This window comes from Eubalaena glacialis, chromosome 8 (assembly GCF_028564815.1).
Source record: "Eubalaena glacialis isolate mEubGla1 chromosome 8, mEubGla1.1.hap2.+ XY, whole genome shotgun sequence".
NCBI lineage: Eukaryota > Metazoa > Chordata > Mammalia > Artiodactyla > Balaenidae > Eubalaena > Eubalaena glacialis.
Window position 1 is genome coordinate 9,416,082 of NC_083723.1, and position 19,675 is coordinate 9,435,756.

The window sequence follows — 19,675 nt, forward strand, 5'->3', positions numbered from 1 at the left end:
TGGGGAAGTTTTAAGCTAAGGGTACGTGCATATTCATGAAGGGGCTCGAGCAGAGGAGAATTCAGCATAGAATTGGGGCAAAGGTCGACAGAGTCCAAACTTCAGTTGACTGAAGTCACGAGGGTCAGAAAAGGTCAACATCATCATTCCCAGTCAGTTTGGGGTCTCAGCCTGTAGTTACCACCCTCCACCTCAGGGGCGTCCTTAGTTCCTGCAGAACTCAGAATATGTATCAGATTGTCAGGTATATTCCTTGAGGAGGAACTAGGGCTCTGTTTTATCGCTGAACTATTGTTTCCTGACTGCTTTTCCTTTGTTCCTGCATTTCCTCACTGCCCTTAAGATCATTAATTACTGAGACCTGTTCAAGGGCAAGCACTGTGGTCTGGCTTAGATCACAAAATGGCTTAGGTCAAAATGGCTTCCTTTATGTCAAGAAAGCCATGCCTGGTTCTCTTTCTCCAGGGACCCCCTATGCTATCTGCTTACAGCCCCGGATGAGTGTGGGAAGGGACGAGGAGGTCGTAAACACAGCATGACCTGATCAAGGAAAGATAGGCTATGGGGAAGCGAATGGTGGGCAGTCCTTCTCAGGTCATTCTCAGGCATTTGGGCTTTCGCCTGAGAGAAGGAGGTGAACGGTCAGCTGGAAGGACATTTGCAGTGAAGCCTCTTCTTACAGATAAGCAAGCAAAGCCATATCAGTAGCACAGTAGGAATGATTTAGTGGGGAGGAGGGAGCCTCTTGATTTTGCTCCTCTGCTGGCCCCTCCCTCCAGGCTACACTGCAGTTTGGAGAGTCAGCAGCCCACCCTCCCCTCCCCACCTGACCCTCTGTATGCCAGTAAACTTTCTTTTCCTGTTATTAAGAAAAATCATCCAAGAGACACAGATGTAGAGAACAAACTTATGGACACCAAGGGGGGAAAGTGGCGGGGGCGGGTGGTGTGGTGGGTGGGATGAATTGGGAGACTGGGATTGACATGTATACACTGATGTGTATTAAATGGATGACTAATAAGAACCTGCTGTATAAAAAAATAAATAAAATAAAATTCAAACATTCAAAAAAAAAAGAAAAATTATCCAAAACTTGGAACTAGGCAAGAGCTATTACAGGTGTCTTTTCAGTGTCATTCTGGGCATTGTCTACCAAGCTTGCCACTGCTGGGGATTTCCTGATTTTTCTAGGCGTGTGTCCCTTTGTCTGACTGCCTATCTTCTTTTGTTTAGGAGAGCTGACAACTCTGCTAAGGTAGAGTTACATTGCAGAGAACTGATAGAATGCAAATGATCCTTGTCCAATAACAGAGCAAACCATTTTCACCTGGAAGGAAAGATAACTCCTAGTGCAGTTTATTGCCTTGTAGGAGATTAACCAGTTGTACCTCTTGGGAAATCCATTTCAGCATTTGTTTGGCTGAAAAACTTTGTGTCTCCTTCAAATTCTCTTTTGAATCAGTATTAACATCTCATTAGTTCTTTCATCATTCAATGACTTAAAATTTTTGACTCAGGTTCATTTGGTATTTGTATGAGAGTCATGGGTTTGGGTTTTTTAACTAAGCTTGTACATTGTCCTCTTGAAACTAAAGAGAGGAAACATTAAGTTCCTTTTTTATTATTAAATTCCTGTTGTCATACACACCATGTGTGTTTAGCAGTTGCCACCTCTGTTCAGTGCTGTTCCTTAGCGTGATGGCCTCAGCTGTGACTCGGCTGGGAACCAGCTCCTAAGTCAGCAGGAAGAGTTAAAACGCACCCTGTGACCTGACTTTGCCGGGCCACTATGTGAGTTCTGCACCCAAAGGTGTCAGCGGAGGGTAGTCTTTTCCTTGACCTGACCCAATCCAGGCCTGACTGGTATCTTTCTGTCTCCATCCTCCCTCTCTCTCTCTCTCTCTCTCATTATAAACAATGCTGCAGGAAAATTTCTCTCATTTCTCTCCCTGTGCACATGTGTGAGAGTTTCTCTAGGAAAGTACCTAGATTTGAAAGTATTAGGTCAGTGTGTGGTCATCATCAGTATTATTTTATATTGCCAGCTTGCTATGCAAAGTAGCAAGCTCCTTGTGTTAATTTACTAGAACTGCCATAAAGTAGCACAGATTCTCCCCCAGGGTCACTCCCTTCAGCTTCCTCCCCAAATGTAACTATTGTCCTAACTTCTAATACAAGGCGATCAGTTGTGCCTTTTTGTGAACTTTATATAAATATTACTATGCAATATGTATTCTTCTGTGTTAGTTCTTTCTCTCAACATTATGTTTGTAAGATGCATTCTTGTGGATTGTAGCAGTAATTTATTCATGTTTTATGGCTATACATTACTGCACTGTGTGCATACACTACAATTCACTGATCCATTCCACTGTTGATGGATACTTGGGTAGTTCCTAATTTGGGGCTATTGCAAATAATGCTTTTATGACATTCCTGTGCATGTCTTTGTTATTGAATTTGCTGGGTCGTAGAGTATGAAGAAGATAGTTTAGTAGAACTTTTCCAAACTGGTCGTATCAATTTGTACTCCCATCAGCAATATATGAGAGTTCAAGTTGCTCCACATTCTCGTAAAATGCTTGGTATTGTCAACTTTCTATTTTCAATATTTTTTAATCGAAGTATAGTTGATTGATGTTGCATTAATTTCTGCTGTACAGCAAAGTGATTCAGTTATACATATATATGCATTCTTTTTTTATATTCTTTTCCATTATGGTTTATCATAGAGTATTGAGCATAGTTCTCTGTGCTATACAGTGGGACCTTGTTGTTTATCCATTCTGTATATAAAAGCTTACATCTGCCAATCCCAACCTCCCACTCCATCCCTCCCTCAACCCCCTCCCCGTTGGCAACCACAAGTCTGTTCTCTAGGTCCATGATTCTGTTTCTGTTTCACAGATAGGTTCATCTGTGCCATATTTTAGATTCCACATAAAAGCGATATCATATGGTATTTGTCTTTCTCTTTCTGACTTGCTTCACTTAGTATGATCATCTCTAGTTGTATCCATGTTGCTGCAAATGGCATTATTTTGTTCTTTTTTATGGCTGAGTAGTATTCCATTGTATATATGTACCACATCTTCTTTATCCATTCATCTGCCAATGGACATTTAGGTTGTTTCCATGTCTTGCCTATTGTGAATATTGTCAACTTTTTAAATGATAGTCGTTCAGGAAGGGATATGAAGACATCACATTAATTTTATGAGGTTTTCCAGTTTTGTGGTGGAAGCAACCATTGTTCCAGCATTGTGTAAGCAGTGGACATGGTCACCTCTAGTCCTTTTGGGTGGTTCTTTCCCAGCTTCAGGTGTTTTCTCATGCACAAGTGCTGACCCGCAGTCTGCTATTTACTAAAAGGGTACCCTTTGTAGATTTCTCTGTGCCAATGGCTCCTGCCTCAGTCTGTCCTGCAAACTCTAGCTGCCTTGATCTCCCCAGACTCGCAGCTCCATTTCTTTAACCTGGGCATCCGCTAGGCATCTCCTGGCACCCCCTTGCTGGGCAGTCACCTGGAAACTATCCCAAGGTAGTAATCTGGGGGCAATCACAGTGCTTATCTCACTTGTTTCCTGCCTCTCAGAGATTATTCACCTACATTGCTAAACATCCAATGTCTTGGAAACCAGTGTCTCATGCATTTTGTCCATTTTTTGGTTGTCTCTGATAAGAGGGTCAGCTGGTCCCCATTACTCCATTTGTATCAGATGTGGAAGTCTTCTTCATACATTTTCAAATGGATACTTGGTAGATATTTAAACGTTATTGTATTTAGATTTCAGATACATTTAAAAGAGTGATGTCACAGTTTTATTTTAAAACTTCAATATTTACATTACTCTAGGGGTCACATCCATGGAGTATTTCAACTTTCAACGAACATTTTTATATGTCAACTTGAAAAGCACTTTAAGTTAATATTTAACTTAATTTTAGCATTTAAGTTAATATTTTTATCAATATTACTTTGAGGTTACAGAAGCAAAACAGTCTGAGGACCATTGTTTGAATTACCCATATGGTGTCTCTGTCGGTCTGAAACTAGTGACATTTGCCAACATAGTGGTCTTTTAGGGACTCCTGGGGTACTAGGACCAGTCTGTGTGGTAGCCTTGTCCCAATTCCTTCCCGACAACAGGCTTTGTCTTGAATTTCATGAAAGGGGAAACTGCACCTAGTTTGCCATCTATGGTATGATAAGTATCCATCTCCATGGTTGCTTTTCGCATATCTCATTTGTGCAAGTCCATGTCTTGGTCTTGGTGTGATGAACATAGACACACACTCTTGACGGGTGAGTATAAGCTCAGATCTTGTTTGGAAGGGTTGCCATCCCAACGAGAGACAGTGAGATGGCCCATCCACTGTCACACTGTTAATCATGTGTGGATCCAGAATTGGAACCCAAGTGACTAGATACAGCATCTCCTGTCCTTCCTCCCACCAGAGTCTCTAATATAAGTGGGACAAACAACCATATTGGCCATCTATCCCATCTGTTCCCACTTTCATATGAAGAAAGAACTTGAGTAAAAATTGTTACTGTACAAGTGAAAATTTGAGGGGGACTTATTTATTACCTATGTTTTATCAGTAAGAGCATAGATGTTTCATAGTTGATCTGTGTATAAGTCTTAAGTCTACTTCTTGGAAAATTATAACCCAAAATAAAGTTGATACAATAACATACCACTAATATAGTGGAAAATTAACCAAACAAATTGTATTAATAATCATGTAGCAATATTTTCAGTAATTTAAGGGTAAAAAATAAGAATGTCAGCAAGTGAAATTCATTCAATTTAAAATGACAGTTATCATAAAACAGTCTTTCCTCAACTGTTGGTAATTTCAACTACGTGCATGCACAGGAGATTTTCATCTATTTAGGAGGTTTCTAGCAAGTGGCTACTAAGAGAAATACACATACGGAGAGCTTCCTGTGATTCTTCCATAAAAAACAAAGAAAGGGCTTGAAAGTTGCGATTAAAAAGGAATTTGAACTTTGATTCTGGTGGCATGGTAGATTAAGTATCTTCCTGACTGAATCAACTAAATGCTGGATAAAATATAAAGGTGAAAAATAAAAATGACAAACAACAATAGCATGTGCATTGGAAGGGGGTGATAAGGAATAAAGCATTCTAAAGTCCTTGAATTATTGGGGTGAAGGTATAGATACTGACTAATGTTGTTCTGTAAAATTAAGTACACATGTTAATATACTAGCATAACCACTAGAGGAAGCAGCACAGAGCATATTACCTGCAAACAAGAAGTTAAAAAAAATTGGAATCGGAAAAAGACAAAAGAAAATCAATGAAAAAGATGGCAGTACAGAAGGAAATAGAAAACAGAGCAGACCAAAAACCATACCTAATATGATAATAAGGTTATATTCAAATATAGGAGTAATCAGAATGAATGTAACTGAATAAGCTGTGCAGTTATAAGACAGAAATATCAGACTGTGTCTTTTTTAATTCAGCCTAACAGTTGTTGACTTTGTAAAGAGACACAACAAAAAATTACAGACACAGAGATAGTCCTTAAGTCAATGGACGGATGGGGAAAAAATGTGCACCAGAGAAATACGAACCAGAGAAAAGCTAATGTAGCCATTTAAATAGAAGACAAATTAGTTTTTGATAAAAGGTTCATGTTAGCAAAAAGATATAACCTCTCTAAGCTTGTAAGTGCCTGATAAAATAGCCTCAAATTGTACAAGGCAAAAATTGTCAGAAAACTAGGAACGTTTGACAAATTCACTATCATAATGGGGGATTTAAACCATTTCTTTCAATAATAGGTTGATCAAGCAGGCCAAAAAGTTAGTAGGAATGTAGAAGATTTGAACAACGAAATGAAAAACTGGATCTAATGAACATTTATAAAACACTGCAGCCAACAATCAGACAATACACTGTCTTGTTAAGCGCTTACTAGAATCAATGAATTTCAAATGATAAGCCCCCTTCTCTGACCACAATTCAATTAAGTTAGAAACCAACTGCAAAAAGAAAATGAGGAAAACACCACACATCTGTAAATAAAACCTCACACACAGCTAAAGCCTTCATGGATAAAAGCAGAAATCATCATGGAAATGAGATAATAGAACGGAAGGATGATGAGATTACCACTTATGATAATCTGTGGGCTGCAGTAAAAATATTACTGAAGTGGAAATTTATAGCCCCGAGTGCTGACTTCATATAGCTGGAAAAGCACACATCTCAAAATACAGTCATTTCATCCCAGGTCTAGACTCACATACATACTGCACCAGAAATCATATGTAAGAAAGTTGTGGAAGCCAGGTTTCTCACAGAAAAACGCATGGTAGGTAAATGTGGTACATGTATGATGACAGGCAAAAGGTTTACCAACTTGCATGGTACATTTTATTCATACATAAATAAAAATCAAAGTTCCCTTATATTCTTTAGATAAAACAATATTCTTTTACGTAAGTGCCTACCAAGCAATGTAAATTGGAGTGCAAATTTTTAATCAACTCACTCTAATAATTTCTAATTTTTTAAATTTTTAATTGTGGTAAAATACATATAAAATTTACCATCTTGACCATTTTTAAACATACAGTTTGGTGGTATTAAATACATTCACATTGTTGTGTAGCCATGACCACCATCCATTTCCAGAACTGTTTTCATCTTCTCAAGTTGAATCTCTGTCCTCACTGAACACTAATTCTCCATCCCTCCTCCCCCAGGCCCTGGCATCTGCCATTCTACTTTCTGTCTCTATGAATTTAACTAAACTAAGGACCTCATATGAGTGGAATCATACAGTATTTTTCCTTTAGTGCCTGGCTTATTTCACTTAAGATAACGTCCTCAAGGTTCATCCATGTTGTAGCATGTGTCAGAATTTCCCTCCTTTTTATAGTTGAATAATACTGCATTGTATAGATAGACCACATTTTATTTACCCATTTATTCCTTGATGGACACTTGGGTTGTTGCATCTTTGGGTATTAAAAATACTCTTCAAGACTATGCTTCCATTCTTTGGGGTATAGACCCAGAAGTGGGATCCCTGGATCATATGGTAATTCTATTTTTAATTTCTTGAGTAACCAGTATACTGCTTTCTATAGTGACTGCCCCATTTTACATTTTTACCAACGGTGCACTGTTTTTTGATAGTAGCCATTCTAATGGAGTGAGGTGGTATCTCATTGTGGTTTCTAATTTTTTAAAGAAAGGATTTGTTTAGTATTTTGTTTGATGCAGCTGTTACAAGCTAAATAATGGCACAGTTTGACCTGGGAACCTTTATCCAGTGTTCACCAATTTCCCCATTAACTTGATACTCAGTGACTTATACTCACAAACAGAAGAAAATTCCTCTCGACATGAAATTGTTCATGGTGCTGCACCTTTTCTCCACTTCTGTGGCAGAATAACTATTTTTAACATGTTCTAGTCCTTATAAAACTGTGTGTGATTTTTGTATATCAATATATATTTTAACAGCTGTCTTGAATATCATTATTGAAACATCATATTTAATTAGCTTACTTTTGTTCGTTTTTATTAATTTTCAAACTCCAGATTTTGAAAAACATCACATAGGCAAGTCTTTGGATTCATTAAATATAAATACCTTAAATATTTATTGTATATTTTTTCCTTTTTTTCACCAAACAGAAAATGTCTTCTCCTATAATTTATTAGATAATCATAAGTTGTTCTCTTGGATTTGATTTTTTTTGTTGTTTTCAACTGTTATTTGATATGTAATCAGTCAGTTTCAGCTAGTTATGATACGCAGCCATAACAGAAAATCTCCATGGCCTTCGACAAGGTTGTTTCTCACGCATCTGGTCCCCTGCGGGTTGGGGGCCGCTGGCTTCAGGTCTTAGTCTGGGATCAGTGGCCCATCTTCATGCCTGGATAACTGCCCCACAGGGAACCGAACCAATAGCTGCTATCACATCAGCTTGGAGGGTCCAGGAAGCACAAGATGTGTGAAAGAAGCAAATCTCCCAAGAAGTACAGCAAGAGACTGTCCATGGCAGGTTAGACACAGTTGCACAACATGCTGCCCAGAGACTCAAATACGGGCTATAAACAATACAGCATAGAAAGGAACGATTAAGACAAAATCCAGGATACTGGTGAGCTCCGTGGGGGGAGGGGGTGGGTGATGTAACCAGGAGAACCTGGAGGGGCCATGAGGGCAGCTCACACACCATAAAAGAAGAGATGGCTGCAGGTCAGCAGCACGCCGAGGTCCACACTCCAATGTTCTCCACCCTCCCTGCTTTGGGGTTAGCCCCGAAGGAGACTCATTTTATTATCTAGCTAGGAAGTCTGGACTGCTCCTGACCACATCCAGTGAAAGGGGAGGTTCATTATGTTATTGGGGATTCTCTTAGCTGGTGTCAGCAGCTCAGGGTAATTAAGGACCTACAGGAAGAATAAACAACAAGAAACTAAAAAAATTCCTGAAGCCATGGAACGGCTTCACCAATTAGGTTGGATTATGATGTTTAACTTTTAGGAGCTCTCTGTTGCTATAGAAATTAACAACGAAGACAAGACACCTGACCGTGGCCTTTTGAAGCAGTCCAGCCCCCAGCCTCGCTCTGCAGCCGGCGTCTCCGTGTGGTCTCCAGGGCACCGGTGCCGAGAGCCGCCCCTGAGACTGAAAGGGGTGGGGGTCATGTGGTCTGTCTCCAGGCTCCAGGGCAGTGCCAGCTGCACACACGGAGGTCCCGACTGGCAGCCTGCACCCAGTTTAGGAAGGTGACCAGGACTTGACCCACGTCTTTCTCTCCCTGTGTGGCCTGGGCGGGACCTCAGTTTTCTACCTCTGGGATGCAGTCATGATGTCCTCCTCACCCGGCGATGAGGCCTGGATGCAGAGCACATGTGGAGCCCTCCCGGGGTCTTCGTGGACCCCCCATAGCCCATGGTGGCCCCCACGTCCCCATGCTCGGTGAGGGCGTCCCCCGCGTCCCCAGAATCCACACCACAACCACGTGCACCATGCCCTGTGCAGGGTCCCCGCCTGGAGTGCACGTGCCCAAGCCCACACCATGAGTACCCACCCCTGCTCCATCACACACTAACGGCCAGTATCTGCTGGCGAGGGGCTGGAAGTGGTTTGCATTTATTCGTTGTTCTGCCAGCAGAAATAAAGGAGGGTATGTGGGCAGAATGGGGTCAGCTGAACTCAAGCCCCAGGGCAGGGCTCTGGGGACACCTCAGCGGCTGCCCCGCCACCTGGTCTCCTGGGTCAGCACCATCTTGGCCATCACCGGCTTTCCCTGTTGACCACACGGATAGTGGGCGGCCCTGTCCTGAGACGCAGCGATGTGACCGGGTCTATGGGACAGCAGGGGCAGCGGGCACAGGGCGCACACTCGTGTGTGAAGCCGTGCAGGGAGGAGGCTTCCAGGGGGTGAGGGTGGAGGAGGCTGTGGGTGCAGGGCTGAGTGGGCGGAGCTACAGCCCCAGGCCCCAGAGGCAGGAGCTGTGGCCCCTGGGCTGGGAGTACCTCGTACAGCCCTCTGAGGAGCTGGAGAGCCCTCTGCGTCCGAGTCTCCGTAAAGGTCAAGACCGCATCCCTTTTGATATCTCAGAATTTGTTTAAAATGGAGCGTCAAAGAAGTCAGCGTGATGAGATGTGAGCAGCATGATTCAGGAAACCACCCTTTCCCCAGAGGTCATAGGCCCAGCCCCTCAGCCGAAGGTCCCAGCACACGGGCCACTGGGGAGTCTGAAGGGTGTGGGGTGCGCCTGTGTGTGTGTTCACGTGTGCGTGTGTGCACGTGTGTGTGGCACATGTCACGGGTGCATGTGTGTACACATGCATGTGCACTCAGGGACAGGGTGCCACATTCCGACGTGCCGCCAGGTCGCCAGGTCAGCACCTACAGACACATGTGATAGGACAAGTGTTAGCTCCCCGCCCGTGATGTCCCTGATCCGATACCCAGGGCCACCTTCTTTTTTGGTGGCTTCCATGACCAGAAGTGAAGGGACCCCTTGTTTCTCGGTGGGAAGTTCTCTGAGGAGAGAAAGGGAAAGACCTGAGCCAAAAGATATTTTAAACATCACAGACACACGCTGAGACGCCCCCGTGCTCCTCGGGTGCCTAGAAACGCACGAGGTGCACGGTGGGAATTTATCCATCACCAAAACTTCATGAAATACACGTTCCTAACTTTGTGAATTTCTCCAAAATCTGAAAAAGAGGGAATGACTCAATGCCTTGATTTCTTCTTTTTTTTTTTTTTTTGTCGCATCAGTGCAACGTCTGCTCCCAGGCCTGGCAAGTGCTGACCGGACCTGACTCTGTGAAATGAGAGTGAGTGGCCACATGACGCTTGGCTGGGGGGGAGGGGGCGGGCCCTGCTGGTACCCCTGGGCCACGACTCCCACGTGTGCTGTTCTCTGGGATGCCTTGCGTCTGGCCCGGCTTTCCCCATCCCCACCGCCTGTCCTCCTGACGTGTCCCTCCACCAACATGGCTCTCAGACCCGCCCATCGAGCTCCCAGCCCTGCATGCCACCTCTGCCTGCCCCACGTGCCCACCCCCCCGCCCCCCGCCCTCTCAGGCTCCACTCCCGGCTGTGGCCTCCCAGCCTCCCTAGCTCCAGTCCTGCCCCCATGGTGGCCAGAGGGGTGATCTCAATCCCCTGCCTCTTGTCCGGGTGGCAGAGCTGCAAACTACACAACCTGCCCCAACGGGCTGAAACCCTGAGCACAAGGACGGGCTCCCAGGCTGGAAATCACAGGTGTGGGGTCCCAGGGGGGCCAGCGGGGGCCCACCTCTGTCACTTGCCACCACGGCCCCGGGGTGGGCTCCACCTGAAGCTGGTTCACAGCAAGGCTGCTGGCAGCACAGCAGGGCCGGCTCCCTGCCCTTGTCCTGCAGGGGACACACAGGCTATTTTTGCTGCTGTCCCTTCGAAACAAGGAAATTTCCTCACTTCTCCTCACGCTCTTTGGCCCCAAGCAGGTCGTGAGGCCATCGCTGACCAAACACTGTCCCTGGGAGGCTGAACGCTGGCAGTCTTGGGCCTGGGTTCCTGCGTGGCGCCCACGGGGGTGCAGGGGTGGGCTGACCGTGACAGGTGATTTTGAGAAAGAATAAACTATCACTGCTTTAAGCCACTACGCTTGGGGGGGACTTGGTTATAGGACATTCAATCGTGGCATGCACAGCGATGTGACCAGTAAGAGGATGGCCCTGGAATGTGCTGGGGTGGTTTTGAGGGATAAGCAGGCCCTCCGTGACCTCTGGTGCCCAGGCTGGTAGGAACCCTGACCTTCCTCCACCACAAGCCCCTCTCGTGTTGCAGGCCGTTGTGCTCAGCCAGGGCTGCAGGGTGTCTCCTCAGGGAGTGTCGGGAGGACCCTCGCAGACTCAGAACAAGTATGCTGAAGCAGAATTCATGACTGTGAAGGTCCCACACGGCCGCAGCGTCCAAGCTTCAGTGGCTTCTCACGTGCTGGGTGACGCATGCAGATATGCCGAGAGCGTGCAGCCAAGCTCGGGAGCTGGTGGGCAGCAAGTTTGCCCAGCATCGCAGGGAATGCGTCAGTGAAAGTGGCGGGGCCGGGCTGGGCCCCCCATGGAGGAACGAGGTCAACGCTCTAAGGACATCCCACGGCGGTGTCTCCTGTGGTCTTTGAGCATTGACTGGGGCCTTGGTCGGGGATGAGGCGACCACGTCTGCAGCTGCAGGAGAACAGAGATGGGCAGCGTGGTGGTGATTGGTGTAGGGAGTGGTGCAGTGTGAGGGGGCCTGTAGAATGACATCTACCATCATGGTTTCCCAGGAGTCCTCAGGATCTGGAAAGAGTTGCACTGATCTTGGGTCCAAGTGTAGGGGGTGGGAGTATTGTTGAATAGGAATCACCATGCTGGGGGCGGGGCTGCCCAGAGCCTCTGTGTATAGCGTCTGGAATCGTACACAGGCCATCTTGGCCGATGGTGTGGTGGGGCATTCGAAGCACAGCTGGAATGTTGGCCTCCCTGGCTGGATGTGGAGCTGGTCACTGTGGTAGAGGAGCCCTTGTGGCCCTCTGTCCACCATGGGGTAGCTTTGGGTCTTGGCTAGGAGCCTTGCTTGCTTGGTCAGTCTTTTAATTGACCACAGAACGGGCAGCTTAAACAACAGACATTTCTCATCTTACAGTCCTGTACACTGCAAGTCTAAGCTAAAGGTGTTGGCAGGGCTGGTTTCTCCCGAGGCCTCTCTCCTTGGTGTGTAGATGACCGTCCTCTCCCCGTGTCCTCATCGGAGTGTCTCTCTGTGCGTGTCTGTGTCCTGACCTCTTCTTCTTATGAGGATGCCAGTCATATTCAATTAGGGCCCACCTTAATGACCCCATTTTAACTTAATTACCTTTTTAAAGACCTGACCTTTGAAGAGTCCCATTCTGAGGTCCTGGGGGTTAGACTTCAACCTGTGAATCTGGGGGACACAGTTTGACCCACAACATTTCCATTAGTCTCTCTGATCCTCACAGGAAGCCAGGGCACTTGTGGGACAGGCATTATCCTCCATTTTATGGATGAAGTGACTGGGGTGAGAGACACTGATGCTTGCCCACCAGCACAGAGGCGGGAGGGTCAGGGAGAAGCCGCCCAGCCCCTTCTCCTCCTTTCCTGCTTGTCGCCCGAAGATCAGGGCTGAGATGAGCACGGACAAGACACCTTGGCAACACACAGCTGACTGCGATCCACCCCTGGAGAGGCTGTCTGACAGGAGCGGGGGACCATCCGGGGGCCTGGGAAGGGTGTGGTTGGACTCTCCCAGGAGAGAAGAGGTCTTAGCCAGTGACCACAGCTCTGTACACCCCCAGCCTCTGCCTGCACAGCTTCCAGAAGACCTTGCTTCCTGCACCTTCTCCTGGGAAGGCTGTCCTTGTGTGAGCCCTGTGTCCCTTGGACCCATTCGGAGTCTTGCAGCACCTGCCTCTCCTTCCTGCATGTCCCTGCCCCTTCTCGGGCCACCCTCCTCTGTCACCATTAGAGACCTATCTGCCTTGTCCACCACAAAACAGAGGTGCCAAGAGGAAGCGCAGGCTCTCCTCACAGCTCAGATGCAGGCATTCAGGAGATGTTCAATGAGAGGCCGGTACAGCACAGGGTCCTCTTGGTTCCGCCTCCTTGGTGCCACTGCTTCGCTCCTTCCTCCCTGGCAGGACCTCACGTGGTTATCAACAGGTATTTACTGAGCTCCTACCGTGTGTCACTTCTGGCCCATGGAGCTAACCCACGAGCAGGGTAAACAGACAGCAGGTACCAAACTTAACGCATAGGTGAATCACAGAGTGCACTGAGGATGCTTCATAAGCACTAAGGAGAAAAGAACAAGGGGTGAGGGCGGGAGGAGTAGGGCGGGGCTCCTGGGCACGGGTGCAATTTCAGGGACCACTCAGTGACATGGAGAAGGTAGTATTCCAGCAAGGACTTGCCGGGGTCAGACGCCCATCATTCCTTCTGGGATCACTGTAGCAAATTGCACAGGCCCGTGAACCTGCAGCTGTGCTCAGAGAGGTTGGGTCCCCAGCTTAGTGCTGTGTGGCTGGTCTGGCAGATAAAGCGGAGTGACTGAGTGGAAGCAGTAAGTAGGAACTGAAGGAAAGAGAGAGAATTCCGGAACTCTCTCCCTCTGTCTCGTTTCAATATATCTAGCATCCTGATTACAAGTCAGCAAAGATTTGTATTGTCCATGGTCACTTTCGGAATGATCCTACATGCCGTCTCATTGGGTCCCGACTTTTGAAATAAACACATTTATGCCCATTTCACGGACGAACAACAGATCGCTCTTCAAAATCACAGTTCTCCAAAGAACGGTCTGGAAAAGAATTAAGAAATAAGATGAGGGCGTTTAGCTAGGCACCATCTCGCTTCCGTCTCTGCACGTCCATCATCACGACGATCTGAAATGTCAGCATCCTGCTGCTTCCACTACTTACATTTTCAAAAATTAAGCCAAATCACACTGGCAGGCATTCTCTGAGGACATCTGCCCGCCCAGATAGGTGCTGTGAGGCCTGACAAACGTGTAAGCTGCAGTCCGAGTTTGCAAGCAACGTAGCAAAGTAATTTACACAGAAAAATATGGACCTTCTTGTGTTTAAGCAACCCCATTAAGGAAGGTGCAGGAGGTAGCTGAGTGCGGTAGATAACCGCTCTCGGAGAGCGCCAGCCTGGGTGGTGGTCCCGACTTGACCCCCATGGCTGGGCAGGTGCCCTGGGCAATCACCAGCCCCTACCTGGCCTTCTGAGCTGTCCCTTCCTCAGCCACGTGCCCCAGGTCCCGCCGGAGTCCCACAATTCTGTGAGAGGTCTGCCCTCAGTCACAAGCATCTATCTGGCCTTTCCCTGTTTTCTAACCCTCTTGACAATTTTACCCAATGACGATTACACCAAAGGAGACAAGAATCAACCAGACAGGATTCCACCCCAGGGCTACTAAATCAAAAGCAAACTGAGAAATGTCTTTGCATGTAGTGAGTCTTGAATATTTTGTGTGCCAGGCTGAAGGCACAGCCTCTGATGCTGAAACCTCGCAAGAATCCATTTGTGTGCTCAGCTGACCTTGTTGGTATGTGCTGGTCTTTGTGTGGGGTTGCTTTATATGGACCATGCCGTTCCTCGTCTTGTGTGAGGCAGCGCCTCCCCCCTGCGGGCGTATGCTGAGTGATGTGTGGTCATATTCCTTCTAGAACTTCTTAGCGAAGAGCAAAATGGCTTCGCCTGCTCATTTTATTTTCAACTTACTTCTGTCTCTTCCCTGTACGGTTTCTGTTGTTCCAGAAACAGGCCTGTACTCAGATCAGAAAGGTGCAAACACTAGCATTGAGTTAAAGTCCCAGGCCAGTGTTCAGATTCTCTGAGCTTTGGTTATTTCGCCTCTGAAAAGCGACAGGGATAACAGTGCCTGTTTTGATAAAGTGAAAGAACCGTGGAAACGCCGCATAGCCCGGCACGCCCATGCACATTTGCCGAAGACTTCCCACCTTGTTCTTCTTGTCTTATCTTTTATCATTTTTAAACAGGAGATGGCTACCCTTATCTCCTCTCACCCCACACTGAGCAAAAACAATGATGGGGAGCCCGGTCAGGAGCAGAGAGTAAACAAAATAATGAGGACAGCAGGGTCAGCGCTGGGTTCCAGGAAACCCCTCTGGCTGCAGCACGAAGGGCTGGGAGACAGAGATGCTAAGACATGCTGTTTTTGCTGAGGGCAGAGACCCGGGTGGGAAGGGAGGGCCAGCAAAGTGGCACAGCTCCCAGCCTGCTGGCTGCCTGCACGAGGCTGCAACTCAGTGATCTGGGAAGGAAGGAAGGTTTGGAGGAGAGGATGGAGGGACGCCGAGCCAGACGCACCTGCCATCTGGAGCGGCAGCTATTCTGGGCCCCAAGCTGCAGAGTGGAGCAGGGTGTCCCCAGAGCCATGGAAGAGAAGGTGCTGGAGGGGAGGGAGGGGAGGGAGTGGCGGGCAGAGGCTTCGCAGGGCTGGGAAGCAGATGCAGGCGATGGAAGGGTAACCAGCATTTGTCCACTTCTGCCAGGTGTCCTGGTGCAGCCACCAGCCAAGCCGTGCAGAGCTGAGAGGACCTGTGGCCACAGAGCCCAGAGTCCCAGCATCCCCCACCGGGTCAGAGAGCAGAGTACGGCCTCTTCACGTGTGTTCCCAGTGGGAGGGGTGCCCACTCCACCTTCTGCCTCCAACGGGAGGACTTTTACTCTTTAGATGGAAACTGGCAATGCTGCTTCGCCTTTTCAGTTTGCAGAAGTCACATCACATGCCCCTCACCGCGGCTGCCCCTTGAAGACACACGTGGTGCCCACGTCTGCATTTCTTCAACACGTCCTGGCCTCCCAGGTGCTGCTGCCACACGTGCTGTCCAGGTGCTGAGCGCTGACCCCCCAGACTCGCCATCCCGACATCCCGTGCGCCTCCCAGGGCTGCAGCTACGTCTCCACCCCCAGACCCCACCCTGCTGCATTTGGGGGTTTTAACCCAAAAGCAGAGCCTGATAGCCGTCCTCCCTATCCCATCTCACTGTCTGTCTTCCAATCGCCACAGAACGTAAAAGCAACTAAAATGGAGCTGACACCTTCTTCTAAGAAATGGAAGATTCAAAAATGCTTTTTTCAAAAAAGCTTTAAATAAATGACAAGAGCAAGAACAAGCTAAAAACTCATCATGAATGAAGAAATTTAAATTCCCTTTTGATTAAAAGTAAAATAGAGAAGTGTTGCTTTCTGTGATGAAACATGTCTCTCACTTTCAAATCTTCATTAAAGTCTCAAAGGTCCCCCCAAATACCCTGTTTTAACACTGCAGCCTGTGTCATGGGGTTATGTGTCTGGGTGAGAAAACTCCCCCCCAAAATACCCATTCTGTCTAAACCAGTATAGAGATTTAATGCAATTTCATCCCAATGGCCTTTGTTTGAACTAAACAATAGATTCTAAAATTTATCTGAAAAAATAAATAATGAGATTGTGAAGAAACTTTTTAATATGAAAATTAATAAGGGAGCTTCTTTTTTATCAGAGTATAGTTGATTTACAATGTTGTGTTAGTTTCAGGTATACAGGAAAAGGGATTCAGTTCTACATATAGATATTCTTTTTCAGATTCTTTTCCATTATAGGTTATTATAAGATATTGAATACAGTTCCTGGGAGCTTCTCCTTTGAAATAACTTTAAATGATTACGAAAAAGGAGGGAAGTTATTTTAAAAAGAAAAAAAACATGGGACTTCCCTGGTGCCGCAGTGGTTGAGAATCTGCCTGACAAAGCAGAGGACACAGATTCGATCCCTGGTCTGGGAAGATGCCACATGCCGCGAAGCAACTAAGCCCGTGCGCCGGACCTACTGAAGCCCTGGCGCCTAGAGCTCGTGCACCGCAACGAAGAGTAGCCCCCGCTCGCCGCAACTAGAGAAAGCCCAAGCGCAGCAACAAAGACCCAACGCAGCCAAAAATAAATAAATAAAGTTTTTTAAAAAGAATAAACACGTAAAGATTCTCAGCCATCTCCAGAAACGTGCTTCTCCCCTGAAGGCCAGTCAATAACGCAGTTTGCGGTCCATCCACTGGCCTTGCCTTTGACTCTTCCCGTCGTGGGCAGGGTCCTTTGAGGAGGACTCCCTCTCAGTGACACAGATGTTGGAGGTGCAGATGTGGCTGACACACAAGACACAGCTGCTGTTTCCCTGATTTAGTGCAAATGCACCCATGCAGAGCCCTCACCCCACCACCCCTGACTGGGCCTGTTTTTAGGTGGGAGGTTCTGTCCTGTGGACAGAAAGGAGAGGCAGCCTAACTCCCCAGACGGCCAATTCCAGCTCTTCTGGGCACTTGTGGTTTGGGAACAAGGCTCACCCACCCACCCCTGCCGAGTAGGCTGGTCTCTCCGCCACGTGGGCAGGGCTTAGGGAAGCTTTCCTGAGCCTTATTCCCACCTCTGTAGCAACGTGGGGAGAGGGTGTTAACACCGGTCACTCGTGCGCTCGTGGCACTAACCGCTCTGCCGTTGTCACAGGCATTCGAGTTAGCCGGGTCCTGCTGCGGCTACCGCGCTCCTCGTGGGTGAAGTGAGGGGTGAGACAGGAGACGGTTAGAGAGGGCCTCCTCCACAAGCATTTTCTGGCACAGACAACCTTCTGTTTTTCCAGACACGCTGTCCCTAAAGAAATGTGCAGCTACGTTTGTTTTCCCCGACGAGGCTGAGTACCAAACAAACGTACCACAATGACTGTGTTTAAAGCATAAATTGCTTATGATTCAAATGTTCATATTTCTCAAGCCATGAATCATCATTTTAGTAATACTCAGTAGTTGGAAATGGCCATCGTGTGTGTGTGTGTGTGTGTGTGTGTGTGTGTATGTGAGAGAGAGAGAGAGAGAGAGAGAGATGAGATCAGGTGACCTTATTTACTTTTTCCAGTCTTTTGTGAAAAAAGGTCAATTGAGCCCACTTAAGGAACATTGGCGATGTCTGTGCCTAGAGCCATGTCCTTCTTTGGGTGTGGGAGCTGGGCCCTGGCTGCTGCGGGATGAAGCCAGCTGGGTAGGTCTCTGAGCTCATCCAGAGCAGGGAGGGTCCGCAGCGCTTGCCTAGCGGGTTTGGGTGGAGCAGGGGCGGTCCCTCCCTTGACACCGCCCCAGCCTGTAGCCTCAGCCAAGCAAGCTTCCCACAGGGTGGGCGGGTGAAGCATCCACACAGGGAACCACAGGCTTGCACGAGGCCACCACTTCCTGACATTCCGGGCACAAGGTGGCTCTTTGGCCGGAGGGAAAGTGGAATGAGGAGAGGGCCGCGGGAGTGGGCGGGGCAGAGCTAGCATCTCAGCCGCACCCAGGCCAGGTGGGCAGCTCACCTGCTGTCTGAAGCAGCCGGTGCATCTAGCATCACGCCTGGCTGATTTGCTGGGCAGATCTTGCCCGGTGTGGCTGGTGAGCAGAAGAGAATGGAGGGTCACCAGACACCGCATGCCCTCCCGTGAGGGCCACCTGGCTAGACCCAGTTCACGGCCTTCGCCCGAGGACCTGCGGGGCCATGCCTTCTGGTCCTGCCTCCTCCCCCGGCGCCCCCTCCCTTCATATTGGCTCGTCCACGGTCCAGCTCCAAGGCTCCTCTCCTTTCTCCCACCCACACGTGAGACAAGAATCCTCCACATCTCTGGGCTTCCCCCCAACCCAGCAGTTTGGGGCATCCCTGCATTACCATTATGTGTGCATACATTCGACATCCTCAGTTAAATATGATGTCTCCGGTAAACCCAAGCGGGGGCAGCATCGGGCACAGAGCCAGCCCCTCTGACCCAGACGCTGCTTGGCTGAGAGGTGGCCGAGGTGAGCGGTGTGGCTGAGGCCTGCCCAGGGCCAAGCCACCAGTCGTGGGGACCCGGAGCGCTATGTTTGCTGCTACAAAAATGGATTAAAGGGACATTCTCCACCTGTGTAGCAGAAGGGCAGGGTCTTCCCTGTTGCTTGGGTTTTTAAATGAAGATGGAAGCCAAGTGCTGGGATCCAGGAGACTGCTCAGGGTGTTCTCACAGCCGGAAAGTAATTGAAACACTTTTCAAATAGGCCAGAATGTCCGGTCTGGAAATAGTCTGTGCTTTTGAAAGTAAAACATATTCACTGCAGATCTCATCCATGGGGAAGGCTTCTCAGCAGCCCTGCTCTGTGCTGGTGATGGGGCTTCGTGGAGGATGGACCAGAGGCTCTCACAGCTTTGCATTTCAGCCCCTCTCAGCCCCACCCCAGAGGGTCTGCAGGCTGCAGGGCTGGTCACGAGGGATCCCTCAGACCATCTTTCAAAACAACAACAACAGTGATGGCAATAACAGAGCTGCTAGTTACAAACATCACCACAGGCAGACGTGGCCTGCCGGCTCCCCCACTCGTCCACAGAGGCCCCAGTGAGCTTGTACGGCTCCACCTGCTTCTTCTCTCCTCGCCCCCGGGGCCCCAAGGTGGGAGAGGAAGCCTAGAGCCCAGCTCCACGTGAGCCTCAGTTGGCCCATCTGTGAAATGGGGATAATGCTGCCTGGCCCGTGTGCCGCTCCTCCCCCCACCCCGCCCCCAGGGCAGCCTGGCCTTAGGTGTGGCTGGGGCAGTGAGGCTGTGTTCCAGGAG